We start from the raw sequence: 9,225 nt of genomic DNA, 5'->3' as shown, positions 1-9,225 counted from the left end.
TAATTATAATACCAGTAACTTCTCTCAAAGAGAATTTGTTTCATATTAGTGGAAATAAAAACTGGCTTATTTAATTAAACAGGTTGACTTAAATAAGATGAACAATCTGAAAATGAAGCAGAAAATGTTGAGGAATTTCTTCCTGTATATCTCCTCATTTAATTCAACAACATGAACTTAATGAGTTAGTTCATGATTTAAAGTTATGAAAGCAGCAAGCTGAATTTCTGGGGCTAGACTGCAACACTGGAATCTTTTATCGAAAAAAACAAAAGTTAATATGTTTAGAACACAAAATAAAACTCTTTCAACTTATTTTACTGTGAAAAATTAATTGTGTGTTTGTACTGATGTTAGTGGCGTGATGAAAGAGTTTGGAATTCAGCATATTCCTGAAGAATGTTGTCTTTTTACTGACTTCTAAAGTTAGCATGAAAGCAGCTTTATTGCATAATGGTAACAAACAGCCATCCATTCCATTAGCTCATGCAGTCAACATAAAAAAAACCGTATGAAACTATGGCATCAATATTAGAAGCAATAACATACAAAGAGCAAGTTTGCAGTTGTCTGAAAGTTGTTACCTTACTCTTGGTTTACAAAATATTGTTTTCTTTGTGTTTGGGATAGTTGTGATACAAAAAGTCATTACCAAGTAAAGAACTGGCCATTGTGGCTGGTGAAAAAAATTTAAAGCATTTATTATTAATTGAGAGTGGTAAGATCATTCTGCCACCACTTCACATAAAACTCGGACTCATGAAAAATTCTGTAAAGGCACTAAACAAAGATGGACCAGGATTTAATCATTTAAAAAAAAGTTCTAAACTGAGTGATGGTACGCTGAAGGAGGGTAATTTATCAGTCTGCAAATTTAGAAACAACTTTTGATGGTGAACTAGCTGCATGGAAGTTCTTCAAAGATGTTTGTGGTTTTTTAGGCAACAGAAAAGATGAAAACTATGTTTTGTTTTGGTTAATAAGCTGTTAGAAAACTACAAAGGTTAGGATGTCACTAAAAATTCATTTCCCACACTCCCACCTAGACTTTTTTACCAAAAATTTGGAATGTCAGCGATGAGCAAGGAGAGCGTTTTCATCAGTATTTTCTGACCAAGGAGCATCAGTAAAAATGAAGACAGGTTCCAGGAATGATGGGTAACTATTGTTGGCTTTTGTTTAGAGAAACTGACCAAACATTGTACAAGTGAAAAAGTTGGTAAACATATTTTAAAAATTAAAGGTAAAACAATTGCAATGATTTAAACTTTTAAAACCTGTTATTTTAAATACATTTCCAATGATCTAGACTTCTAGAAACAGTTATTATAAAATTGTATTAACCCTTTTAGTGCCAACATCTCATCAAATGGATGTTTGTAAATTTAGCGAAAATTGCCAGCGTCCATTTGAATGGACGTTTTAGAAATGTTCTTTTTTTAAATTAAAAATACAAACTGTTTAGAAATATCTTATGTTGTAGAAAAATATTTTTTGTAAAAGATAAATTTAATTTCAAAAGCGTATACACGCAGTTTTGTTAAAACATAATTAAATCCCATGTTGGCAGCTCAGTAAGTTGTCTTGGCCTTGCTTTTTTTGTTTAACAGTCATACTCTCTTCTTTGTTCTTTATTTTAACTGTGCATTGTTTTTTTTTTTTGTTACGTAAACAACTATTAGTGTTTCTAATTCTAACATTAATACGTTCATGTTTTTTGTATTATGAGTAAGCAATTTAGATTGTGTTTACCCATAAGTGATATCAATGCCCAGCGATGAAAATGTTTTGGGCTCAAAAATAGTTTATTCTTATGTATTTCCATCTGCTGAATTCAAAAATGACCGATTAGCTCTTACTTTGGAGATACAATGACATGTCACTTCTTACCCGATCTACATTTTTACATGGATAATTTTTTTTTTGGGATTGTCATACCTGTTAAAGACAAAACACAACATTCTCCAGCTATTTGTAGGTTATAAACATTATTACTGTTGCTGTGGCCGTGATTTTCATATTGTTTGTGTTGTAATTAGTGCAGAATTTCAAGTTTTTGAAGTGAAAAATAATTTGTTAAATCAAAATGCTGTGAAAATGTGTAAATTCAGTGAATAATTTTTGTTACATCTGTGGTGAAATAATATTTTCATTACAGAAACGTAATCTGACACTTGTGAAGACTGCCTATCAGCATTATTTTGTTATGAAGGTACAGGACCAAGATGTCATGTGCTCCACATATATGTTGCAAATCTTGTTCAATTATACCACGAGAATGGCTGAAAAATAAAAAACAATGTTTGGCTTTTGCTGTGCCTATGGTTTAGTAGGAGCTTACAAACCATACAGATAACTGCTACTTCTGCTTGACTCCACCAATAAAGGCAGGATTGTCAATGAAGAAAAGAGGAACAGTTCAATACCCTAATCTTCCATCTGCGATTCGGCCTATTCCAAATTCAGATAGTCTACCAGTTCCTACTTCACCCCAAAATTATGAGCTTGAAGTAGAAAATGCAGACAGTGTGGAAAAAGAAGAACCCAACAAGCCTTCCACATCCCATGACTTCGATTTTGACAAAAAGATGATAAACCACGCGTAATCTGTACGTTTATTACCTTTTTTCTTTTTCCTGTTTAGCCTCCAGTAACTACAGTTTAGATAATACTTCAGAGGATGAATGAGGATGATATGTATGAGTGTGAATAAAGTGTAGTCTTGTATATTCTCAGTTCGACCATACCTGAGATGTGTGGTTAATTGAAACCCAACCACCAAAGAACACAGGTATCCACGATCTAGTATTCAAGTCCGTGTAAAAATAGCTGGCTTTACTAGGACTTGAACGCTGGAACTCTCGACTTCCAAATCAGCTGATTTGGGAAGACGCGTTCACCACTAGACCAACCCGGTGGGTTGTACGTTTATTACCTGGAATTCCCACCTAGCTAGGAATCCAACAGAAACTCACTTGTGTGTTGTGATGGTTCAACTCTGTGATTGTGTTAGATTTCAGTGACTAAAGCATGTCTAGAGTAAAAATCTTCTAAAGCTTGGGAGTGCACTACACCGAGTTGCTACGAATAAGGATATTTTGGTACTTAGGGTTAATGATAGTCATAGCATATAGTACACTCATAATACCAGGTAGACCAAACATATAAATTCTGTGATTGACGACAAATGTGCAACCAACAGTGTCCTTCTGTTTCAATCATATCGGTATATACTACTGCGTCTGGGTTTATCTTGGAGAGAATGTAGTGAAACATTTGTTGGAAAACAGTAGGTGGTGTTGATGCTTTATTGTATATTGTAAGGTCAAACATAAAATTTATAAGGTTGATTCTCCACAGAGGATATGTTGGAAAATAGGTGTGTCAACATAATAAAGTGGAGTAGACGTTAGATACAAACACCTACAAGTGCAGTACAACGTGGATGGCCCTCATACCTTTGTAAATTAGAATTCCCAAGGATGAGTCAAAAACCGGGTGATTTGGCTGCCCTTTGAGATGGGTAAAATAAGATGCTCTAAGCTAATCCTGTCTATTCCAAAGTGATGGCTCACTGCAATCAACAAGTAAGCTTGTGACAGGGCTTGATCTAAATGCACATGTGGCAAGCCGAAGGAAAGCATGATATACAGCATCCAGCATTTTAAGCACAATATGGCGCGCTGAAGAGTAGGCGACACAACCATAATCTAAACGGGCAGGAACTAAAGAATAATAAAAATGTATCATACATGACTGATCGGTTCCCCAATTGGTGCATCATGTTTAAAAGTTTGCAACATTTTGTTTTTAATTCTTTGATGTGGTTGACCCAAGTAAGGTGGCTATCAAAAAATAAACCTAAAAAGTTGAGATCAGAAGAGATAGAAATAAGCTCCCATTGAGAAATATTTGCAGAATGGAAGGGTCTCGCAGCCGAGAAAAGACTACACATTTTGTCTCAGCTGCAGTCTCTCTGCTGTGACTGTTGAACGGGATGTAATATATATATAGCAAAATCAACAAATAACGAACATGAAACAGTTGGCTGCACACATTTAGTAATACTGTTGATGACTATAGAAAATAACGTGGACCTTAAAAACTTCCTTGAGGTACTCCATTCTCTAAGATGACGCTACCCGATAGAGAATCTCCCAACACAAACACGGAAAGTTCAGTCATTTAAAAAACCTCTAATAAAAACAAGCATGTTACCCTTGACTCCCCATTCTTTGAGGATGTGTAGAATACCAGGCCATGTCAAACGCCTTTAAGATAGCAACAAGGCGCTGGCATAGTAGGAAAGCGTTTTGAATGGCTGTTTCCAGTGACAGTCAGTGGTCAATGGATGATCGTCCTTGTCAGAAACCACACTGTTCTGAAGATAAAAGGCCATGTCTCTTAAGTACCATGTGAACTTGCGGCTCACCATTCTCTCCATCACTTTGCATAAAACGCTTGTCACAGAGACAGGGATATAGGTTGAGGGGCTTCCTTTGTCTTTATCAGGTTTAAGTACTGGTATAACAATGGCTTCTGACCAGACCGAAGGGAAAACTTGTGAGGAGAATAGACTATTATAAATGCACAATAGGTGTAGCGCCAAATTAAGAAGGTTTGAGAGACAAATGTTGTCAGATCCAGAGGAAGTGTCACGTGAGCTTTTAAGTGCATGTGATAACTTGTTGAATGAAAATGGTGCGTTTATTTCACCGATTGAATCGCCTACATTTAATGATAGTACTTCCATCTGTAATTTGTAACTCTGAAATTCATTACTGTATGATAAGGTGAGGGGCACCGAATGGAACAATCTGCCCAAATATTTGCCACTGTAGAAGGTGATGTAAGGAGTTCTCCTTCATGAATGAATCCGAGAATTGTTTTCGTGATCCACAGATTGTATGAATCTTTTTCCACATAGTAGATGTGGGAGTAATGTGTTAGATGGTGTCCACGTAATTCCTCCTAGCGTCTAAGAATACTCGACGACATACCGATCTTGCTTTATGGTACAAATGGCTTTACGGTGTTCATTTGTAGGCCTACAGTTAAATTTGCGCAGTGCTTGTCGTCAATTGCTAATAGTGTTTTGGCAATCAGCATTCCTCCAAGGAAGGGAATGATGTTTGTGGGATGTACCTATTAGCATTCTCAAGTATCAAAGACATAAAAGAGGTAAGTTCATCAAGGGTGTCTGCACCATCGTCATACTGTGATGAGAAGGCTTTATGGTAATTGTTCCAATCTGCCTTTTCAACAATCCATCTCAGTGGTCTTTTATTCACCTTGCAGTCAACACCAAAAGCTATAGTAATTGGCCTCTGGTCACTGCCATGAAGGTTGTCACAAGCAGACCAATTAAGACGAGAAAGTAAATTTGGTGACGAAAAGGAGAGGTCGATGTTTGAGAGTGTACCAGAAGATGAGGACATAAATGTGTAACCCATCACAGAGTAGACAAAGTTCAAACTTTTGTCTCACTCTGTTTATCATATTTCTTTGAGAGGAACAGAAAAATGCGCCCTAAGAAGTATGGTGTGCATTGAAATCTACTGTTAACGGCGGTGATGGGATTTGTGTGAGAAGATTTGACATTTCTAGAGCATTGAATTTAGAGTTTGGGGAGAGATACAAATTGCAGATATGCAGTTTAAAGGGGACTGAGATTTTTACAGCAACAGCAGGAATGAGGGTAGCTAGTTGTAGCCTTGTAAGCAGACACCACCACTCTCTCTACTTTCTACAAGACAATTGTATCTTGTCACATGTATAGCCTCTGACTGTTACTGCATCTTGCTGTAATAGATGCGCTTCTTAGAAGCACATTATTAATGGTTTATGTGTGTGCGCATCAACAGTCTTAACATCTTCAATGCGGAACCGAAGACCTCTAAAGTTCTACTGAATAATGTTCATAAATAAAAGGTAGTTAGATGCAGAAATACAGATAAATATATGATGAAATTAGTTACAGGTGATCCAGTTATTCTTTTTCAAATTTTTGATTTTAAGAAAATCCAATGCCCTGGGATCGGGCGGTTCCTTTACCATATCCTCCAGTAAACATGGTGTTGGAGGGGAAGATTTAGAAAAATGGGAAGTTGCAGGCGACATCCCAGAGGAGGTGGTTGTGTGGGCTCCCGTAACAGGGAGCTTATTTGGTGGCTTACCACCAGCTGTATTTACTCCTATCCACAAAGGTAAAACTTTAACGACAGGAACTTTCAGAGGGATCCTCCCACTAGTGTTAGTTTCACTAGTTGTAAATAGTGACTCTTATTCATTTTTGTAAAGTCAGAAATAGTTGTAGTAAGTGAAGCAACCTGATCAGATAGCATCTGAACAAGGTTTTTCAACTCATTGCAGGATCCACATTATTGGTTATCTGCATTTAAAGGAGCTTTGCTAGATGTCACCACGGCGAAAGAGATAGCGGGTTTAACTAAGTTGTGAAAGTTGATTAATTTTCTATATGCTCTTCATGCGGCTGGAAAGGATAGCTCTGCTCCGTACAGATTCTGAGAATTGCTTTCTCTTTAAAATTTAAGTAATCTTGGGAGCAAGCTGTATGTGATCCACTGCAGTTCGCACATTTCTCGTTTTCTTGGCAGTTGGTATCACTGTGGCCTTCCTTAGCATGTCAAGCACAGATCTCTGTTTTTAAGCAAGACATTGTAGTGTGACCATAACCTTGGCATTTGAAACATCACCGTGGGTTGAGTATGAATCATTGTACTCGACCCGATAGATTTTTTTTGTCTTCAGTTATTTGACTGGTTAGATGCAGTTCTCCAAGATTCCCTGTCTAGTTCTAGTCGTTTCATTTCAGTATATCCCCTTCATCGTACATCCCTAACAATTTGTTTTACATATTTCAAACGTTGCCTGCCTGCACAATTTTTTCCTTCTACCTGTCCCTCCAATATTAAAGCGACTATTCCAGGATGCCTTAATATGTGGCCTATAAGTCTGTCTCTTCATTTCAAAAGCTTCTAATCTTTTCTTCTCAGGTACTCTGATTGTCCAAGTTTCACTTCCATATAAAGCTATGCTCCAAACATATACTTTCAAAAATCTTTTCCTGACATTTAAATTAATTTTTGATGTAAAGAAATTATATTTCTGAGTGAAGGCTCGTTTCGCCTGTGCTATTCGGCACTTTATATCACTCCTGCTTCGTCCATTTTTAGTAATTCTACTTCCCAAATAACAAAATTCTTCTACCTCCATAATCTTTTCTCCTCCTATTTTCACATTCAGTGGTCCATCTTCGTTATTTCTATTACATTTCATTACTTTAGTTTTGTTCTTGTTTATTTTCATGCGGTAGTTCATCCATGCTGTTCATTGTTCCTTCTAAATCCTTTTTACTCTCGGCTAGAATTACTATAGCTTCAGCAAATCATAGTATCTTTATCTTTTCATCTTGTACTGTTACTCCGAATCTAAATTGTTCTTTAACATCATTAACTGCTAGTTCTATGTAAAGATTAAAAAATAACGGGGATAGAGAACATCTTTGTCGAACTCCCATCTTATGTTCTTCCATTATTACTGTTGCTGTTTGTTTCCTGTAAATGTTAGCAATCCTTCTATCTCTGTATTTGAACCCTACTTTTTTTAAAATGCTGAACATTTTATTCCAGTCTACGTTATCGAATGTCTTTCCTAGGTCTATAAATGCCAAGTATGTTGGTTTGTTTTTCTTTAATCTTCCTTCTACTATTAATCTGAAGCCTAAAATTGCTTCCCTTGTCCCTACACTTTTCCTGAAGCCAAACTGGTCTTCTAACACTTCTTCCACTCTCCTCTTAATTCTTCTGTACAGAATTCTAGTTAAGATTTCATCCTCTTCTTCCTCTATAACACCATTTTCTAATTCATTTCCTCCTTATAACTCTTCAATAAATTCCACCCACCTATCGACTTTGCCTTTCGTATTATAAATCAGTGTACCATATTTTTTTAACACATTATTAGATTTTAGTTTATGTACCCCAAAATTTTCCTTAACTTTCCTGTATGCTACTGTATATGTATGTCTATTTTACCAATGTTCATTTCTCTTTTCACTTCTGAACACGTTTCTTTAATCCACTCTTCTTTCGCTAGTTTGCACTTCCTGTTTATAGTATTTCTTAATTGTCGATAGTTCCTTTTACTTTCTTCATCACTAGCATGCTTATATTTTCTATGTTCATCCATCAACTGCAATATATCATCTGAAACCCAAGGTTTTCTACCAGTTCTCTTTGTTCTGCCTAAGTTCGCTTTTGCTGATTTAAGAATTTCCTTTTTAACATTCTCCCATTCTTCATCTACATTTTCTAATTTAACTTTTTTATTCAGACCTCTTGCGATGTCCTCCTCAAAAATCTTCTTTACCTCCTCTTCCTCAAGTCTCTATAAATTCCACCGATTCATCTGACATCTTTTCTTTTCTTCAGGTTTTTAAACCCCAATCTACATTTCATTATCACTAAGTTGATTTCTAAATCATTGCTTAACCATGATATAATCTATCTGATACCTTGCAGTATCACCTGGCTTTTTCCATGTGTATATTCTATTATGATTTTTAAACTGGGTGTTGACAATTACTAAACTATACTTCGTGCAAAACTCTTTAAGTCGGTCCCCTCTTTCATTCCTTTTGCCTAGTCCGTATTCACCAACTATATTTCCTTCCTTGCATTTTCCAATGCTTACATTCCAGTCTCCAACTACTATTAAATTTTCATCTCCTTTTATGTAATTTGTCAATTTCTTTGTATACACACTCTACCTCATCATCATAGGCGCTTGTAGGCATATAGATGTTAACAATCGTAGTCGGTTTAGGTTTTGATTTTATCCTTATTACAATGATTCTATCGCTATGCATTTTGAAATACTCTACTCTCTTCCCTAACTTCTTGTTCATTACGAAACCTACTCCTGCCTGCCCATTATTTGAAGCTAAGTTAATTATTTTAAAATCACCTGACCAAAAGTCGTTGTCGTTTTCCTCTTCCCACCGAACCTCGCTAATTCCTACTACATCTACATTTATCCTATCCATTTCCTTCTTTAAATTTTCTAACTTACCAACCTTTTTTAAACTTCTAACATTTCACGTTCCGACTCGTAAAATGTTATTTTTTAATTTTCTGGTTACTCCTTTCTTAGTAGTCCCCACCCGGAGATGGGAACGGGGAACTAGTTTACCTCCCGAATATT

The sequence above is a fragment of the Lycorma delicatula genome, chromosome 4 (assembly GCF_047948215.1).
Source record: "Lycorma delicatula isolate Av1 chromosome 4, ASM4794821v1, whole genome shotgun sequence".
NCBI classification, from domain to species: Eukaryota; Metazoa; Arthropoda; class Insecta; order Hemiptera; family Fulgoridae; genus Lycorma; species Lycorma delicatula.
This window is presented reverse-complemented; position numbering follows the sequence as displayed.